Here is a 21,306-nt window from a genome sequence, read left to right as displayed (position 1 = left end):
AATGAAACGAAAATGTAAAATCTACACTTCGTCTCACAAGCTGTTTGCAGCGCTGTGGAAGGTAGGGGCCGCTTAGACAAATCAGGATGGAGCGCATCAAAAGATAGTGTTGCTACGTACCTGTCGCCCCGTGAAAATAATTGCAGGTGGCTCCATCTATGCTAAGAGAAGTGTACTAATATTTTCCTTGTTTATTTTGTAGCAGGTGCCGCTGGCGTCTTCTTGATTTCTTTTTTCTTTTTGGACGGTCGACGCCCGTTCTAAAGGGGCTGGCCCCCTTTCTTTTTCTACACACAAGCAGCCAAAATTTATTCGGTACCTTCCTCTAAGGCGTCTGCCATGTCTCATTGGAGACGTTCTCGTGCTCATTTTCGCTGCCTTCACAGAGACAGTACTGAATTATCTCGCCTTGTGTGCACATAAGGAATGAATCAAGTTATCCCGTTAGAGGGATTCACAATTCATCGTCCTCGTCACAACTGAGATCAGCACCGCTGGTTGTTTCGTCTTCCAGAAGCGCTATAACGTAAAGCTGTTCCGAACTTTGCTGTTTGAATTCTGGAATCAGCTGTCCTTGATCTGTTAAAAACTCTTTTGGAGCACCCCCACTTCGCCTGTTTGTCACGCGACGTCGCGAAAACCACGATAGCTCCCCATCTGATATGACGTGCACACACTGATTATGCATGACCGGACCCAGCAAAAGGAAAATACTTATCTCTCATTAGCCGCCTTTTCGCCATTAGCCCTCGGCTATTCGTGAAAAGCTTTCAGGCAGCACCCACTTCACCTGCCTGTCACGCAACCTCAAAAAACTGCGAACACTCACAGCGTCAAAATGACATGTACGCGTGAAAGATGCATTAATATGCCGAACAAACCTGAATTTTCTTCTGAATAGGGACAGGCTGCCCTGGTCCCAAGGGAATAAAAGATGGCTGCCGCCGACCGCTCAGGCAATGGCTACTCGCACCTGCCTGAGAGATTGGGTTTATTTGCGTGCAATAAAACTTCTTGCGTGGCAGTCTAACGTTTTCGGGCACTTTCATCACGTTTACGACGTCGCTCTGCCAACTCCTCTTTGATGAGGAGCCGCTTTAGCGAAATTCTTTACGTTCCGTTGCATGCCGCCTAGATTTCCGACCAGCTACCGCAAGCTAAGTAAGGGAAAACGGACCAATCCCAGACGCCGGCACCACCCTATTCATCCGGTCATCGATTTTCTGTGCACTGGCTTGGCCCCATCGAATCCCTCTCCACTTGAGCGTGCTCCTTGCCTCTTTCCAGCCAAATAGATAACACAAGCCGCTCAGTGTAGGCGACGCTATTCGTTTTTAAAGCAAACAAAATTAACCTCCTATAAATGAGGAGAGTGTTTGATTGGTCTGTTTAGAGAACACTGTGAGTCACCGCCCGATGCTTGGAAATTTTACGTCAAGGGATTGGAAGAAAAACATATTGGAATACTTTTACACTATATGGCCCCAAGTTGGTCACAACAGCAGGACCTTGGTCAAAAACATCGTCGATTATGTGGTCCAGTTTTCTCACCTCATCGTCCTGTCTGAGAACATGATCCACATAGCTCGTCCACATGTCAGAAGTCACTTGCGCGATGCCTTCCCAAACCAGAGGCTCCATGTCTTGAAGCTTAATTGTCCTATTTCCACTCAACATGAAGCCCTTGACGTCACTCCAAACAACCTCCATAGGGTTCAGTTGGCAGGGCTATGGTGGCAGCCTCAGCGATGCAGTCCACACGATATCGGTGCCCGCCTGTGTTTACGCTGCCGACAAGCTTCAAGAGCTCCGCCTTCACCTTGTCGATACTCCACGAAACGCCTTTTTCCGACAGGTATTCCTATATGTCGTTTTTGAGGCTGCTCATGCGCGGCACGTTATCCTGCTTCACGGAATGATAGGGCGTGTTATCCATGACGATCACAATACCGGGTGGTAGTTGTGGAAGAAGTTTCTGGGACAACCACTTTTCGTGAGAACCCCTCCGTTTATTTCGTCCTGGTAGTCGGCCGAGCTCTTCTTAGCTCGGAAGACTTCCGCAGCACCTTCGACAAAACCGCGTCCGTTACCGCAATGCGCCGCAATCAGTCTGCCGCCTTTGTCACAGGGGCTCTGAAGACCAGTCGAGAGTCCTGACCCACGTGCTTCGTGCGCAGACTGGATGGTACCGTCAATACACACCCGACTACGCGGGTGGCCGGCATTGACCCACGTTTCATGGGTGAAAAAAAGTGGCCTACCCAGGCGTCGCAGCTCCGCTATCAGCCGCAGGTACCGGGTGCGACATTGCACGATGTGCGTCGCTTCCATCAGCAGTGCATTCCGAGACCGTTTCTTGTACCGGAAGCCGAGCTCCTTCAGCATCCTTTGCATCGTTGTTGTGGACACAGTCGGAAGCGTGTCGTCCTCCTTAAAACGCTGCACCACCTTGGCGATAGTCGGAATTTTCCCGTCCCCCTTTTCCCTTTCCCCAGTGTAGGGTAGCCAACCGGACTCAGTCCTTGTTAACCTCCCTACCTTTCATTTATCATTTTCTCTCTCTCTCTCCTCTCTGGTAGCAGTTGTGCAGCACCCTTCGTAACACGCTCGCGTCGAAATTGTTCAGCTTCCTTGTACGCTCACCGCCTTTTCCACCACAACGCTTTTTCGGTGACAACACTCTACCCGCCCTCTTCGTCTCCGTTGTGTACTGATAGAGCGTACGCTGAACTCACCTGGGTGAGTTTTGCAGTCCTCTTGATAAGCGAATTCAAGCTTGAACTGCCTCCGCACTCGACGCGAAGCCCTTTAAAAATCTTTAAAGCTGTCTGCTTCGCCAGCTTGGAGAAACAGCGCACATTCCGCGGACGACACAAACGGGACACAACCGAATCGGGCGACGTTATGTGTTTCGCGGCTGATTGAAAGCGCTCTCTATACTTTAAGATTGTCACTTTAAACGGGTTTAAATTTTTGTGTTAAATGTGTTAAAACTTGTCCTAAAGGGCCTAACTAGTCCTGTATATATATATATATATATATATATATATATATAGTGTCTAAAAAAGGCACCCTCCGTAGATGGTGTACTATGTAACTTTACCCGGAGTTTAAGCATATGCCAATGCCCTCTAAGGCGACGCGACCAAATGCATGTTTCTGACTATTGTATACAGTAAGCCACAGTATTTTCTTGTATTCGGCTTAATTTCATAGTTAGTCAACATTCTTTCACCAACTTCTGAAGCAACGAAGTTAAGCAGGAAGTTCCAATCACAAGGCTGTATTGCGGTTTGAAAACATGCGATCAAAGAGTTTCTACCTGTCTATGTATCAAGTATTAGTATTTTTTTCGCTTGCTGCAGATGCGAGCGAAATGAAAAAAAAAAGAAAGATACCACGTGGCATGCCCGTTTGCGCGCCTTGATTGCAGTGCTCGGAAACGTTCCACGTACACCCGGCCACAAAATCTTACGGACCATGATATGTGAGAAAAAGCTGAATATCTCCGCAACCTCGCAACGCAGCCTGGTATTTGCATTTCAGGCCTCGACTATAATTTGCTAACAACATTGTCTTATGCAGTTTTGCTGGCTATTGTTGCAGGTTGCTTTGGAATTAAACGTTTTCAGAGATACCGTGGTCCGTAAACTTCTGAGGCCGGGTGTACAAACGAGCATAGCATATAGCCGGGTGTGCTGTTGCTTAAATGGTGAAAGAATAACCGTTATCGCAGCGCATTTGCTAACAGTTGCTGGTATCAATCGCACAGCCAACGCCTGCGTTCCTGCCCTGTAGATTTAGATGCATAATTTATGGAAAGTTAGAAACTGTTTATTCGGCCACTTCGCAAACCGCTCTACAACTTGCTAATCCGAATGCTTTGCCTAACTACGTTGCTTCAGAAGTTGGTTAATTATTTTGTTATGATATGCAATTTGGCAAAATAGAAGAAATAGTGCCAATCACTCCATACAATAGTCAGCAACATCGATTTGGTTGCGTCGGCTTAGAGTGCTTGCGCATATTTTTAAACTCTGGCTAAAATCAGCTAGGGTGCCCTGTATGTATGAAGGCAGTAAAGAGAAATTACTTAAGTTACCTTTGAAACGTTTTCTTTCTTCTTTATTATGTGTTTTTTTTTTCCTTTTTTAACACTCATGAAAAGCGGTCCCCCAACCTGAACTGTTGGACAAGTAAACCCTAGATAACCGCGAAGTTGCGATTCTCAACTTTCTAAACCCGCTTGGGGCCCATCGAAAAATGACGTCGCTGTATGCAATGGCTGTCCCACGCAAACGGAACCAAACTTTAGAAATAAGCATATGCTAAGCATCTGCACAGAACCAAGGTAATGTTGTTGGCCGTCGCTTGTAGACACTGATACGTTTATTGCATTCCACCTAATTTAATAATTAGTCTTAATTAATCCAATTCTAAAGTATCATAAGGAGAAGAAAAGTGTCAATCAGGAAATTGTACAGCAACATGAAAATCTTCCGATCTAGATTTGCATTGCTCAACACGTGTTTGATAAAGGTATTTTTCCAGGCATAAGAGAAACCCGCAAATGCATTCTAAGTCCATCAGGCCGCTGCAATGGAGCGGGAATAGTGTGCAATCAGGCGGAATGCAAAAAAAAAAAAAAAACTAACCTGACTACCTTCAAGCGATGGCAAACAACATTACTTTGGTTCTGTCCAGCTACGTGACATTCAAATATTTTAAAACTCTGCGTCAAATTACGTGAAACAACCTGTGTATATTTCTTTCACTTCCGGACGACCATCGGTCGCACTTCGCACCTCGAAGACGCAAGAACGAGTGCCGACTGAGCTCCTGAACAGCACTTTGCTCTGAGGTGTACGCGGCCTAAATGATGGATTCGCCCCCTCACAGAGGCGCGAAAAAACGCTAAACCATTTCTGTCGCATTTAGCGATAAATCACCCTTGAAGACTTTTCTTTTTCGTTTGTTTGAATCCACTTATTTTATCAAGGATGGTAAGCAGAGCGTTTATGGCGTGCATACGTCACAAGCCGCGTTGTTTTCAGTTCCCCATTAACACCCCACTAGCGATTTCGAAGACGAGTTCAGCACCGCCCAACGTTCTCCGAAATTTCCATTGAATCCGCACTTACATAAACGCGATATAGTAGGGCATCGCATTTCCAAGCGCACTTGGGACAGGCGATGCCACGCCCTTTACATGCAGCCGATGGACTCTCGCGAGAACCTATTATAGCCCCACACACCTGAGTAGACTCGCGCCCGTAAATCTATCCTGGGCTGACGCATTAATGTGATGCGCCTTACTAATGCGCGTTACCGCGGTTTACATGGATGCGATACGCTAGAAATCCGATGCGATGCGAAACTGTTGCCTTCGTGTAAACGCCATTTATGCTCACTTCCTTAGCGACCAGCGGTAAATCTTTATCGTACGCGACGGCGCACATGCGAAATCACAACTGAAATCCCTTGATATGAAAGCACAACAATGGTTCGCGAACCCATCAAACCCTACACATATGTGGCCTCGGAGATACAAGGTCAGATTAACAATCATCACTGTCAGTCACCTCATTAACTAAACTTGATTAATAAGCTTTTCGGTGTCCGCTGAAAGCGGTTACGTTCATGCTTTAAACTTAGATGCCACTCGTATTCCTACATAATTCATTCATGCGCGTGTTCCGAGCTACCCGCTTTCGAATTATCGTCGTAGTTTGTACGTACTACGCATGCGCAACACCCTCGCTCAGGTCGGCGCGAAGCTCCTCCCCGGTGTGACGCGGCTGTTGCGTCACACCATCGTCACATAATTTATGTTTTAAATTAGATTTTTATTTTAATATTTAATAAATAGCAGAGGCTTTATTCAGATCACCCCGTATGCTACAGCGTCGCAAAGCCGCGGTTTGCAGACGAAGCAGCGGATGAATTCGGATTAATTTTTCACCGCACGGTTTTAATAGGAAGCTTTAGCTCGGGATCGCTCATCTGAATACACGTCAACGCCGAAATCCTATTTCTGGCTCAAGGCTATTGATGTGGTTAGTTGCATTTAGAAGCAAAAAATAAAATATTGCAAAGCAAAGTGTAGTACAAGTTAACAACTCTGATTAAGAACTAAAATAACGGTATTACAATTCGATAGACTGCACTTGCATAACACATATAGAGCGGACAAAAAACTCATGTGTTGTGTGCCACTTAAAAATATACTCCTCATTTGCGAGTAGCACTTTTGAAAAACCCTCATAAATATTGCAGCATTTAACGTATCTTGCAAACTGATATATCTGCCCGCTTCAGATGGTCTACCAGGTCGAGTTTAGAGAACTTCGATATATGTTTTTGGTGCAGAGTTACCAATTCTAAATTTAAGCTACAGTTGTATTCGTCCTTTTTCTATTGTCATTTTTTTTTTAGTAACAACGTAGCAGCTAAGGGTAAGTGCACGAGAGCGTTTGTATTTCGACCTGTAGGAATGCAGCTGCTGTAGCCGGGAATCGAATACGCGACCTCGTCCTCAGAACATTCTACACGGTCCACTGGGCCAGCGTGGCGCTTATTAAGTTATTTAAATGCAAAGTAGCAGTCTCGGACGCACAATCTAATCTTAAGTAGCGAATAAAAAAAAACGATCGACAAGAAACATTCGAATAACCACGAATCGCATTTTCAGCACAAACCATCCTAAACTCTTAGAAAAAGAGCCGCAGGGGCCAACGGAGAACCTGAAGTGCTGGTAACCACGCGAGCGCGTGATGTTGGTGGCCCCCAGCTTGGCGTCGAATTCCAGCGACGGCGCGTTCCAGTCGAGCACCTCGCACGAGCGCCGGAGACCATGCTCGGCGACCGAGCGCCACAGCGCCAGGCCGACGCCCCGACCTCGGTGCGCGGGCTGCGCGTACAGGTCCTCCATGTAGGCCACGTGCTCGAGGGTCAGCGGGTCGAACCTGTCGAGAGACAGCTTCTCGCGCTTCCCGACAACTGCAGCTTATGTAATCATATAATGTTTACCTGCAAAAGCTGGCGGTGAACCCTAGGCACGAAATCGAGCTTTCTTGTTCTTTTTTTTCTTTCCCCCGCACGGCGGGCGCCGCCGCTGCCGCGGATGCGAGCTCCATGTGCATGGTGTTGCAAGGAACCGAGAGGGGCTCGCGCGTCCAACAACGACAAACCACTAACGGCAGCTGTAAAAGGGGTTTGTGTTTGTTTTCCGCGTTACAGAAATATGATCTCTCGTATATTCAAATTACAGTTCGACGCTATCCTGCCTGTAACTTATGTCTAAGTCGTACTTTACGAATATTGTGACGCATTTTACTTTGAGAAATTCAATTAGTTCAGCAACGCCTATGCGTCACGCGGAGGGCCTGCGTGGTTCGGTATCATTTCTCTCATGCGGACCACGGCGGCGACAACGTGCGCCGACATCGGATATACTATGACACGGGGCACACGTCAAGCACGCGATACACGGTGCTTAACACGGTGCTCTGTTTCACGGCACACGATAATGCTATCACGTTAGGACTCATCTTGCAGGTAAGGGTAGATGGCAGTAAAGCTTACCGTGATAAACGTGGACGAGGACGAAAGCTGTGCCCGACGCCGTACTTCACCCAGAAGCGATGGCCATGAACCCATTGCAGCGTGTCGTCTACCCGTGCTTGCCTTCTTTCGCACCGGCGCAACGATTGCCCGAACCTATCTTATTGCTTTCACCTCACTCTAAAGACAGTTGCACCTTTGGGGTGCCTATTTCCCACACAACGATAATCGTTATCTATCTTGCTTGCGTTTCCTTTCTTGACAATGCTGCGCTAACTGCTTTCCTGTCGAGAATGCTCTGTCATGCTGATCACGCGCAGGCCGTTCATGACTTATAAGTACCTGGCTGGCAGCGTTAAAGAAAGGAAATGCGGACACGAGGGATGGCGGTTATTTTTGTGTGGCAAGATACGATCCAAAGGGTGTAATCTTGTTTAAGATTGTGTGGAAAATATCACCTCAAATGGTGCAACTGTTTTTAGAGCTCTTCTGAGCGTAGCCACCTTAGTACAGTGTACTGTGGAACACTATACTTCCTGGCTAAACCTGATAGCCCGGTGATAGGGTGTTTGATAACTGAAACCGCGAACTCCCGCCCCTAAAGAAATGAAAATATATGGGCAGAGGTTAAGTGGTAAGGCTCTCGCTAATGAATTTAACTATCAGTTTTTGACTTTTGGATCAACTGTGAGGATTTTGAAACATATGTAGAACGCAATTTCTCACAAACTTTATTTCTTTACCCGGTTACCCAAGACCAAATTGTTGCTATAATTACGAGGCTTAAAAGTAATGTTTCGTGTGGTTTTGATGGAATTAACGCGGCTCCAATTAAAGCGGTCACAGATTTGCTTTCCGACATAGTTTGGCATAGGTTGACACGAATATTTCCGGAATAAATGACAGTTGCTAGCGTTTCAGTTCTGCATAAAGCTAGTCCTCTTTACTGTATCTCTAACTACAGACCAATTTCAGTACTTGCTATTTTTCCCGAAATAGCAGAGAAAGTTACAGATTCTAGAATTATTCAGCATTTTTGTAGGCACACCCTAATATCCGAATAACAGTACGTATTTCAGCAAGGCAAATCGACTGAGTCAGCATTATTAAACATCAGAGAAAATTTGTAACTAATATAGTAAATCAACTGTACATATTAGGTATTTTTTTGTATTTTAACAAAGCCTTCGATTCTATTAAACATCCAATGCTGTTTGCAAAGTTACCGTATTATGGAATAAGAGGACTGACACTCAAGTTACAGCGTATTTACCTCACTATCCGTACTCAGTTCGTTGTAATAAATAATGTACAGCCGGATACTGAATTCATAAGTTATGGAGTTCTGCAACGACCTATATTAGGACCACCAATATTCTTGCTGTATCTAAATGATATTGTCAACATCCCCCTGACCACAGACATTGTCCTCTACGCAGATGATACGAATTTTATTTTCACCTCTACTAACCTTTCCTATCTCACTCATACTGTTAATTTATGGCTACAAAATTTGTTCTGCTGGTTAGATGCAAATAAACTCTTATTGAATATTAGGAAAACCAAATACATTGTCCTCTCATCCGTTAATAAACTTGTTCACCTTGACAGCTGTATAACGTTTAAATCATGTCCATTAGACCAGACTTCAGAATACAAGTTTTTAGGGCTACCATATCATGAAAATCTTCGACAGAGAAGTCACGTCAATTTCATAAAAGGTATCATTGCTAAATCAATTTGAATACTAAATAGATTTCGGACGGAATAAGAGTAAAACGGCAACTTTATTTTAGTACAATACACTCCCGTATACAATATGGTCTATTGGTTGGGGGGTTACTTCAAAGTATAATTTGGAACGGCTATAAGTAATGAAGAAGAAAACTATACGATTCATTCAAAATATATCTAGTCGTGATTATGCATCCCCATACTTTGCCGAGAAGAGGATACTTCATATAGAAATGTTGTATGAACAGCGTTTGTTGAAATTGATTTTTCTCGAATTAAAAGATAACCGTGAGCTGTTTTTTCATACATATGCAAATATGGAGATACCATATCATTTCAGAAACAAAAACTTCGTAAAGTTCAAAACAAGAACTACATACGGGATGCAATTATTGAAATGACAAATCACGAACCTTCTGAATTGTTATCCATCGTTTTTAGATACACTGGAGAGTTCTCCCTCTTAGCTTGCATTCTGAAAAATAACTAAGATGTATTTCCTCCAAAAGTTGTAATTTTTGTGTACATTTGCTTTGTTCCCTTCCATCCAATTGTAGACCATTGGCCTCGACAGATATGTGTCATGTTGATGATGAATGTGTTGACGACTAATTCTGCCACTCTTCCTTATATTGATTTATCGGGTCAGATTCTTTGTACGTGCATATTAATTTGTATATGTTTGATATTTCGCAGTGTTTTTGTAGTATGTTGCGCTAATGTTGTCTGCTGCGCGTGCTGTCTGGTGTCGGAGGCCTAGTCAGGTGGCTTTTAGTGCCGCCTTTTGCCATGGCACCAAGACAAACCGCGCTTTAGCGTTCTTTTGTCAATAAACGAGTAAACAGACAAACAAGACAAAGATGAGACAATGTTGTTGGCGCAAATGTTATCACGGTGAAGCGCGGTGTAACTTTAAGTGCTTCAAAGATCAAAGCCATTGACTCAGACAAAAGCGCACTGAGGGGAGGGGGTGTATATCGCGCACGCACACACGCACGGCCGTGCTGCCGGTTCATCCAGATAAAACATAGCCTTCGAGATTTGTTTCTACTCGATGAGGGCCACCTCTGAAGCGTGGATTAGGGCGCCACTTATAGCCCATGCAAACAAAGCCAAGTCGCAGATATTAGTAGCCCAAATATAGCCTCTTAGCCAAGTCACCCAAGCCGACTCCAAAAATTACTTTCTGTAGCCCAATTTGGCTATATAAAGCCTAACCTGGCAACACTGATGCAGCCTCGGTTTGCTGTCCCTTGTGTCGGCTAGCATGGCTACAAACTCGTGGCATACAACCAGAGCCGTCGGTTGAGCTTCGCCGAAGACTTTGAAGAAAATGGCCACGGCTATAAACCATGCTCGAGGCCATACTCGAGGGACTCCGTTTCGTAGTCGCAGTTTCAGCTCGGAAGTTCGCGGAGAAGAGAAAGAATTTGTAGAGGAAACGGGGGAAAGTAAGCCAAGCTGTCGATATGAATCTATCAAGCGATTGCGATATAGATAACGCTAAAGTCGACATACGCCGCATGGGGAGCTGTAGATATTCCAGGGCCAGTCGCCTTATCGAGCAGCGAAGAAATACAAAAATTGCAGGCGACTCTTACGTGGATCTTCTTGGATGAGATTCGTAAGCTTTCCACCAAAGCTATCGCATGGAAAAAGTGACGGTATGAGTTTTCGATACGGATTCAAATGACTGGATATTGACACACTTTAAGAATACAATTCAGCGGAAACGTGTCGAACTGGAGCTGGACACAAAAACAAAAAAAAGAAAAAACGGCACGCATTATATTTCCCAAACTCAGAACTGAACCGGCACGTTTATTAAGATTTTATTCCCTCATGAGCGAAACTAAATATAAACTAAGAAAATATCGCCTGAACTCTTCTCATGATGACTGTCGACGTTAATGTCATTAGCAATCAAGCCGTGCAGACCTAGTTAATTACTATGTAATTATCAAGAGACGTCTTGATCATGGCACTGTAGGGTCTTTACTTCCTCCTCCATGGTTTCGGCACCGTCCGATATGGCGCATCGTATATTGGCTAGGGGATGGTGAATCTTGAAGTACGACGTATTCATTTGAAGACTCTAAAGTCGTTGAGCCGATTGAAGGGCATGGTCAAACAGTGCACCCTTCTTCGATGTGGGAACGTATACAGGTGAACACACGTTCCACGCTAGACGGCTCCTTCGTGAACTCTGTGAACCTGACGTTTCGAGAATGTCCTAAGTGCACACTCAATTCTCCACCTGTAGTAACCAGCATCGTCTTCTTCTGGTTTTTCGCTTTAGACATGGTTTTCACGTTCAACCATGTATAATAGAAGAATGCAATGCGCTCTCAAGAAAGAAAAAAGCCTGTTGCTCTTGCATTCGGCACACTCTTGCATTCGGCGCACTAAGCTTATGAAGCGGGGAATCGCGAAATGGTGCATGAAACCGTCCCTTTCGATGCCTTGCCTCGAACTCGTAGAAAGGAGCTTCAGCAGCCACGTAGCCACGTTAAACGTGACAAGAAGCTGACTGTTCGGAAATTTTGCTTGCAAGCATAGCGGAGGCGCTTCTCGTTGAATAAAAAAAAAAAGTGCGCCGCAATCAACCACTGGCGACCGACACAGCAAAAGAGTGCCGATATACCTTAAGTTGAAGTGTCTCACCGCCTCCTCAGAACTGTAGGAAATAGTGCGGTAAGGCTATTTTTCTCAGCCCGTAACAAGCTCGGTTCGTTCTGTAGGCGCGTAATTAATGAAAGTCATGCATCAATACTCATGAAAAGAAGTATGCAAAAAGTACGTATAGATTGCACCGCTGAACGTGTTTATCACGTACAACTACCGAGTGGCGTTTGCTACACCCGCCAAATAGGCCGACTTACGAACAACCGGCTGCGTGAACACGCGCACTTGATGCGCAGGTCTCTTGCAAGTCACCCTGCCGTGGACTTCCCAGATTGCACGTGCACGCGTATGTGGCATAGGTGCATGATTGTGATCACGTATAGGGACGAGGTGGCTAGAGATATATGTGAGGTGCTCCCTATGACGCAGAACCTGTGTGTTAGCAGCACATCCATAGGATTATTTGATAGCAAGTTTACTTACCGCCATTTTAAAACAAGTGTCGCGCCATACCTAGCCATATGTCCCCTGAGTCTTCCTAGAGCGCAGTTCTTTGGCCCCCGTTCCCGCGTTTCGCCTAGCCGTCGGCCTCGCAGTTGTGCCTCCTCGTAACTAAAGCCCCTACATCCACGCGGATGTAGGGGCTTTAGCGGCGGTGGCGCGTGGATGGAGGGGCTTTACTCGTAACCAAGGTCATCATCCCAGCGCTGCCGCCATCTCTCGCGCGCGGCGCGAGTCTTGCTCTCCCCTTGTCCTCCAAAGCCGGATCACGTGTTCTCGCCTATCCTCTAGACCCCGCCCTCCGCGCAGTGCCGTTGCGGTGACTCTCGCCGCTACCGTCCACTCCGCCCTCGACACCCCTTCTACCGCTGTCGCGGCACGGCTGCAGGGCCGGCGGGGGACGCTATTTGCCACCTCACACGCGATCCACGGATCAGCGCTCCTCCGTCTCCGCGTCGTGTGCCTGCCTGTACGGCTCTCAGACCCGTCTCTCGCTTCCCCATTTCCGGGGCGCGTTCCTCAATGGCATTTGTCGCCTCTGGCATTGCTTACGCCTGGCTGTTCTTCTCCCGCCTCCACTTTTGCCCAATACCTCCACTTACCTGGCGCAGTGCCGTTGCGGTTACTCGAAAGATATTTATACCGTTTCCTCCCCTTACTTGTACTTCCCACACCAACATTGCGCGGCCACATTGAGGCCTGTCTGCGAATGAATGAGTCTGACCTCTACTCTATACCCCCGCTCTCCACACGTTTCCTCATCCCACCTCAGAAGAAACATTAAATATTATTTGCTAATCCCCCCCCCCCCCCCTATCTGCGGCGGTGACGGACCGCGGTGTATGCTGCCCAATCCGAAACGCAGAACCGCCACCTTTCGGCACTGCGTGTTCTGTATGCGATTGCCCGTTGTTCAAATAAGGCCACAGCTGCGCTCAAGATCGCATTGCATTCAAACGTAATGGTCGGCCAAATTTTTATTTCCTGTTTTTGTTTTTTCGTAGTTGTGCGTGCAACACACATGCAGGTTTATCTGCTTCACGCCCCCCCCCCCCCCCTTTTTTTTTTCATTCCTTACTATATCGCTTTCAAAGTACTGTGCGCGCGGCCAACCACCACCCGGGTTCTTGCTTTCGTCGATGGAAATTTGCGCTTCCATAGACTATGTTCTTCGTGGCCACAAAATGGGCGTCAAACTTTTTCTTCACTGTCTCGTAGCTTCGAGACTCCTCTTCGGTGAGGCCAAATGTCTGAAAAATTTTTCTTGCCTGCCTGCCCATGGTGTACAAAAGCGTTCGCACCTGGGCCTCCTCCGTTCTGTCGTTGAGCCCCGACGCGTAGCGGTAGTCATCGAATGACATAATCCATTCTGGCCATTCGGAAGTCCGGTCGAAGTTGAAGGGTGCCGGTGGCGGGATGGCTGCCGGTGGCGGGGCTGCCGCTGGCGGAGCCGTCATCACGCAGATCGAACGCCGGGTGAGCGCCGCAAAGGCAACTAGGATGGGCGGGTCGACTCCACTTCTGACACCATGTCGTGTCCGCTGCCGGAGCGGTGATGCAAGCAAAAGACTGACGCCACTCCGATGTAGCCACGAACCCAAAAAGCCCCGTGTTTATTAGACAGCCGCTCTTTATCCTTTTTGCTCAATGACGTCACAGCCTGCGCACATGAGTGCTGAGTCAGATCAGAGAACCGATAACACTACAGAAGTGTGTTTGATCACAGTTGATAATGGTTCCGCGAGGGTGGATAAGGCGCTAAAAAGCAATAACGACTTAAACTGATCGTAACGTCATTAGCGCACCTGGCGCCGCCGCGAGCAGACTTTGCTTGCGTCATCAATGCACCTTACGCCCCGTGTGGACCAGTTTGTGTCTTCGCTGCGACGTCATTTCTAGTGCCTGGATATAGTTTCATAACTTTGATATTGACACTGAGCTACGTGCATATGAGCACGTAGCACAATGCTTACGCATACGTAGACGACTCGCACAGGAGCTCCAGTGTGATTTTCCTTTCTTTTCCTTTTTGTCACTAATCCGTAATTGCTGTTACTCCAGTTGCATTTCAGCGCTACTACGTTGCAGGTCCTCTAGGAGATTGTGTGGCTGCGGCAGTGAGGAGGAGGAGAAGGAGGAGGACGAAATAACTTTATTGAAAACAGGAGAAGCGGGATTCCAGGCCGGGGAAGAAGATTCACTGGGACCATGGGGTCGCTACCTTGGTCGCCCTTTCCGCCAGCCTGTCCTGTTCTTGATATACTATATAGGCCCCTTAACGTCTCCTCCCACTTATCGGCTGAAGCGGCTCATGGCATGACGTTTTTGGGTGGTAGGTTATTGGCACACCGCCGCGTAATGTGTTCCTAGCCGGCCGGTTCTAGACGAGAGTGCATGCACCTCGACACGCTGTTGTCATTTAGAATTTCACCGAGCCTTCTAGGGCTCAAGATACATATAGTTTGCGCCCTTCTTATGAATATTGACAGTTCCTTTTAAGAGCATTGCAAGGTGTCGGCTACGGGCGTCTATACTTTCTCAGTCTAGTAAGACGGTCTCCCTAGCTTACATACTTCACTTGGTTATCTGGTGAAGTCTGTCCTTGCGCCCGGTTTCTGGTCGTACGGGTGCGATGTGAGCCGCTTCATTATCGTGGTTACCCTCATGGCCTGGGACCTATGGAAATTTGACTACCGATTCCGGTTCTGTTAGTCTTATTTTTGTAGGAAGGCCGACGTAGCCTCACTGAAAGCTATTCATCGCCGACATGGAGACTGTCGCAATAAACTTGATATCTTCAATGAGGGTGGCACGCGCTATCGCCACCTGCTCGGTTTCCACTTTGGATTCAGCCCCTATGGTCGCGGATCACAGGCTGCTGTCGGGTATTATCGCATACTTCGGTGCTCCCGACGGGTGACGTGTCTGCACATGCCATTGGTTTATTGGCAAGTGACTTGCGTATGGCTTCTGCTCTTGCTCGCCGTCTGCCAGCAATATGAGCATCCATGTTCCTTGGCAGGAAAGGAATTTTGATTTGATTTTTAATTTCCTTTTGGATCTTTTTGGTTTTGGTCGGTTTGCGCGGTGAAGTTTCACATCCTCAAGACTTCATGTCCCTGTTGCCTGCAGGACAACCTCAGTGAAAGCTGGTGGCGTTGTTCAGCAACACTGCTTGCGTAGGAATCACGAAGCGACCGTATGAACATGGAGTCCGTCACAAGGTCGCGCCTGCGTAGGGTGTTGAATCTTCATAATAAGTGCTAACAAACAGACCCTTAGTAGCTTGAAGCGTGTGGGAAGTTGCTTATACAGCTTCGCTTTGATGTATCAGTTGCTCTCAAAGACATACACACATCTGCGCAAGACTTTGTCCAGGCATTTCCACGTTCGGTTGCTCCACACTATTCTGGTTCACCAAGTACCATATAACTAACGCGGGTGAATACGAGCAGGTGCGTCGGCCATTCCTTCGGTATATTAACAACAAAGTGAAAGATTGCTTATTGCTAAACGTAGTGAACCTTCGTGATCCTTATATTGTCACGTGCATTCCGCCAATGGAGCCAGATATCCATAGACTGCTAACATGTGATATTTTCAAGAGCCACCGACATTGTTCCGGGTGGTCCGCAAATTTCCTTTTCGTATCTACTTTGCATTAAAAAAGACATCAACCGACAATTTCACAGCTTAACATTTTCAGGGTTGCTACATGTCCTTTAAATTAACAATCTCCATAAACTAGGCACGTATGCCTGCACGTATATGTTCAACGCAAACCGATTATCAGTATGGCTAGCATAGGAGGTCGCTTGCTACATTGGCATCTAACGAAAACGTAAAACCTGGGGAGCCTATAATCCGTTTCACACATCAGGTGCAATGCTGTGGAAGCTACGCGAGAAGTTCGGTGAGGAAATGTCACTACGCAAGTTCCGTCCATGCTTCGCTGCGCGCCAAAGTCGTTTGCTTGCGCGATCGTGCACGTGAGACCGCCGCGGTGGCCTTTCAATAAAAAAAAAACACGAAGTAAACAAATTGATCTCAAACAATTCATTAGTGGTCGTATAGTACAGTTTGTTTCTAAGGATTCAGGCCTTTTTTCATGCAGTGCTGGCTCTTTCTAAGTTTCGCACAATTGCCTTGAATAACATTGAACTGTTTCTATAGGTGCGGACACATCCACTCCAAAAAGTCTCTCTTGCCTCCACAGCGTTGCACCTGATGTCTGAAATGGGGCATATATTTGCATGCATGTCTTGGCTCCGCATTAATAGTATTAAGCTCTAACTGAGGTCGTTCGCTACTAACGGCGATGCGTAGAATTTCGTTTACTTTCACCCTATCCAACGGGTAATCTCATGCACTCACACTGTACTACCCACAAACGCCACAACTTTCTTCTCATGTAATTATTTATGCTTGCGCACATCACAGTTCACAATCCACACCGAAATGTGTGACTCCAAATGAATCGGATGAACACAGCGTGAGATATCTGCACAAGAATATCACGGAAACGAAAGCAAAGCATGATGCTTGCCGAGGGAATAATGGTGATGACAGGTGCGTGCACCGAAAGGGTATGTCACGTATCAAGCAAGATTTAAGGATTTTGTACCTCTTCAGTCTCAGTCGAGGATTCTGGAGGACTGGTCAAGAACTGGCACCAATAGTCTTCGTATATATACATCCACAAATATATACTCGCGGAGATGCTGACCAAACCAGCAGCCAAGTCAAACACAGGAGGGTAGGCGAACAGCATTTCGCTTTAATAGAGAGATGTCATAGATATCTTGAGAACGATTGTAGAGAGCCGCACGGTGGACAGCGGCTCTTAGTTTGGAAAAGGAAGGATATGAGGTCATACAAACCAAGCTACAATACAAAAAAAGACGCATAGGACGCGGCTTCCGCTTATGGCGCGGCCGTGCAGGCGCCGTATCTTGAAAGCCATCTGCGATGTTATTGCAGAGACCGCGGAGTGCCAGTAGATTCGTATGCGCTCTGCTCTGGAGATTTAGTATGCGTTGAAGCGAGAGATCCAGGGAGGCCAATTCGCTCACTGCTGCTGCCGCGATTCCTCACTCCAGCATTTCGACAGCGAGTTTTCGTCCTCATAGAGTGAGGTCTTCATGTTTACCTATGCGCGCCTGGCGCCGTGCTTGTTAATTTAGTTAAAACACGTTAACGGGCTAGTTGGTTTGAATCCGGGATAGAACGTGTTAGCGCGGCCGAACGAGTGCGTAGAAAGGAACAGACACACACAGACAGCGCTGTCTTTTTGCATTCATCGCGTTCTACGTCCTCGTTCAGTTGCGGTTACACATCATATCATTGTTAATTTACTTATCAAGAGAATGCTTACAAGCTGATACGGCCAATAAAACTACCATCCTTACTTCGTATAGCAATCTACTAATAATCGGAGCTTATGCTTTCGGGCGAAACTATGACTTTTCTTGGTTGCCTCTGCAAACTGACCACGCCGTCGCACGCAGCAGCCGTCGTCCTTCAGCGCCACCGCACCAGAACCGTTGTGGAACTCTCCTTAACAACGCGCACGGGATCGCGGATGAGCCAGTCACGTAACCACAAGACGTGCATCGGATCGCCTTGCTGGTTGTAGTCGGTGGAAACCTTTGAATTATAAGGTACACGAACGCTTTCTAACTCGGACACTATTTGCATAGATACGTCAGCCAATTAATTTCGATTATCTGCCTTGCGTCGAGCGGTCTTGCGTACTTTAAGCAACCGTTTTCATCGCACAAACTGGTCTTTGCGTCATTGGTTAAAGGATGAATCCTTGGGCAAAATGCTACGGGTGATCACGATATCTCGGCTCGGGCATAGCTAACATTTTGGCTTGAAACAATGACCTTCATGTTTTCAGTTAGCCTAGCATTTAAATTAGCAAAGCAAAGTCGTTAAGCGGTGAGCGCACTCCAGCATGCTCGGCTCTCTTTCAAAGGTGAAGGGCAAGTGCACTGCGTTTTTGTGGGACGAGGTTGTCGCCAACCATACTTACCAGTCACATGACAGAGGAGCAGAAGAGGGATTCGACCTTAAATAGCTAAGCCTTACTTTCGCTATCCGAAACTTGACCGACTGTCTCGCGCATTTAGCTGAATAGCTGCGAGTGAAACATCGCGGCTCTCCAACGTCATTGCGTCATCGCAAACTTGCACTAATGCGGCGTGAGAGCTTGAGGGCCAGACCACGAACAGCACTTAAACGTTCGAAACTGAACACTTCGCGACAGTAAAGAAGTGGAGTGAGCGCGAGTGACGAGTGATAATGCCTCTTTGCAACAAGCTATTGCAAAGTGCAGAACATCTATACGTTCCAAGCCTTGTGTGAAGCTCGTTCCAAGCTCTTCGCGCACATCATTGTTGTGGAAGCCTGCTACGTTGATCGCCGGAGTCGCCGCGGCGCCTAAATAAATGTAGGGACAACGGTATGGCTCGTTGGCCGCCGTCACTACATCTTACACCACGATCATCATCGTCGTCATCAGGAACAGCAACATACCGTGCCACGGGTCAAGGGACGTGACATGTGCGCCACGTTGTCGGATACCTGTGTTACCCTTCGTTACACGTTAGGGCGCCTCCTGGCAAGGCGGACCGCTAGTGAAGAAGCGAATCGTAGATATACGCACGCAGCTGTAACCAGGCAACATCTTGGACTCGGCAGACCGTTGTGCAGAGAGCCTCACAAGCCGTAGAACAAGCCGCAGCTCGTCATCGACGTAGGGGTGGACAGATTTGTCATGTCCGTATAAATCCGGACGTGGCAAAGCCATGAAGAAGTCATTATGGTAATGGTGGCGCAGCACCATTACCATAATGGTGCTGCGCCAGCAGCGCCACCATAACGGTAATTCTCAGCTTTGCCTTCAAGATAATGATTGCCACGATTTGCAGCCTGGAGGGTACCCGGATCTGTTCAGCGAAGAGAATGTCTTTATATGCCTTAAACAGACAATTTTGATGAAGAAGGCAGCGCAAGTGTTTCCTCAGCAAGAAATGACAACACTACAAACTCTGCGAGTGCAAGGGACAATTCACTCTTGCTGGATGAATTTTTGCATCCAGAAAGAGTTAAGCTTCCACCTTCACGGGACGAAGCAAGCGAAGCATCTGTGTCTACTTGAATGACGCCCAGAGAAAAGCAATAAAACAAGGTAACCTTGCCCTAAAAGCTTTCTTTCACTCTCTTATCACTATTTTCGTCTCGAGCAATGTCGACACAGCTCGAGACTACACAGACTGCCGTTGTATACTCCCTCATTTTCTAGCTTCTTTCTCCCATAGTCCCTGCATTACGTTTATTTTCCATGTGTTTTTGAGCGCAGCTCTTAGGCGCCTGCTCCTGCGTTGAGCGTCGGCGTGCCTCGGCGTCGTACCTCGTAACCACGCGAATGAGCCAAGCAAAAGCTGAAAGAAGGATGCGCGAGGAGAAAAGTGGAGAGGTGGGCTACACTAAAACTTGAGGCAGAAAGTCGAGGAGCAGAGAAAAAGGTGTTTAAATGAGCTACTTGGTTCATTCTTCGAGGATTTTTCGAGGATTTTTCGAGGATTTTTCGAGGATTGTCTCCGTGTTTCTTAAGTTCTGCTGCTACAATCCTTGAAGAATGGAAGAGGAGCGCAAGCGAACGGCCTGCGCATGCGATGGCGATGTAGAGGAGAAGCGAACGTCGAAACCTGGCCTGCCCGCTGCGAGGACTCGCTTTGTGAAAACAACAATGCGCCACGTCAACATACCGAGGGCGCCGGCATGTCTAGGCTATTGTTCGATTCGCGGTCGCCTTTACGGTTTGTTTGGAGCAAGAGAATTCCTGGAAGAAGATGTATTACGGTGGGGTCTCACGGGCCTTAGAAGTCGTCAGTCAATGGACAGACGCGGCGGCTACCGTCTCCGGCATCAAGAGGCGCCTGCTCGGGCCAGGCCCCTTGTCTGCGAGAACCCTCTCACCTCGGTGTGGTCAGTGAAACCTGTGCGGAAGTGAGTCTGCACCCCCCCCCCCCCCTTCAAAGGCGGTTCGGCGACGATGACTTTGTACGCTCCCATCGGTCGAAGGTAGAACGGCCGTTTTCCCTCACCTAGGGATCTAGGGAGGACAGAGTGCATTTAAGCAGCCGTCCTCGGCTGCTCAGTGTGCATTCTCTTTCAGTCATGCTATACTGATGCACTGTAACGTTCTCATGTAGCTACGGTAAAGAAATGCCAATTTCCTCGCTCTCGATGAGAACAAGTCCTTCCCTTCAAGAACGTCCTCAGCGTTCATGAGATGGACGACGGCATGGGCCAGCTACCGTCTAGCTCATGCCCGACCCCAACCATTACAACAGCAAATGGCTGCGAGTAGGGCTCCATGTGACGCTCCCTTTAGTGTTGTCGCTGCTGTCACTGGTGGCACGATTTCCCCGAGACGAAGGGCCGCTCTCGTCGTTAGTGGAACTAAAGCGTGAGAAGAAATGCATAGTGCCGTGCAAGACACACTGTGCGGCGATCATGGATTCGATATGGCGCCTGAGTAGCGCGCTTCGTCTGTCTCGAAACAACGCGCTGCAAGAGCGGAGCTCTGTCTGCGGCGGCTGCTGCGAATCGCGACCACGCGTCGCCCACGCGCTGCCTTTAGCGATCTCCCTATTTGTGAGGCAGCCACGCCACACTTCTCTCCGTTTTCAAAGTGCCCCACGAGACAGATTATCCGTACCAGCTACGGTACTCAGAAAGTTCTCTCCCTAATATAAACCGTGTACCAATATAATCGTAATACAAAAAATTGACAGGCGAAATGACAACACATATAGAGATGCGCCATAGTGCGACCGTTTTACTGGCCGGAATAAGTTCCATAATATTACA

This window comes from Dermacentor andersoni, chromosome 3 (genome assembly GCF_023375885.2).
Source record: "Dermacentor andersoni chromosome 3, qqDerAnde1_hic_scaffold, whole genome shotgun sequence".
Classification (NCBI taxonomy): domain Eukaryota; kingdom Metazoa; phylum Arthropoda; class Arachnida; order Ixodida; family Ixodidae; genus Dermacentor; species Dermacentor andersoni.
The sequence above is the reverse complement of the archived record's forward strand: the minus strand, read 5'-3'. Positions refer to the sequence as shown.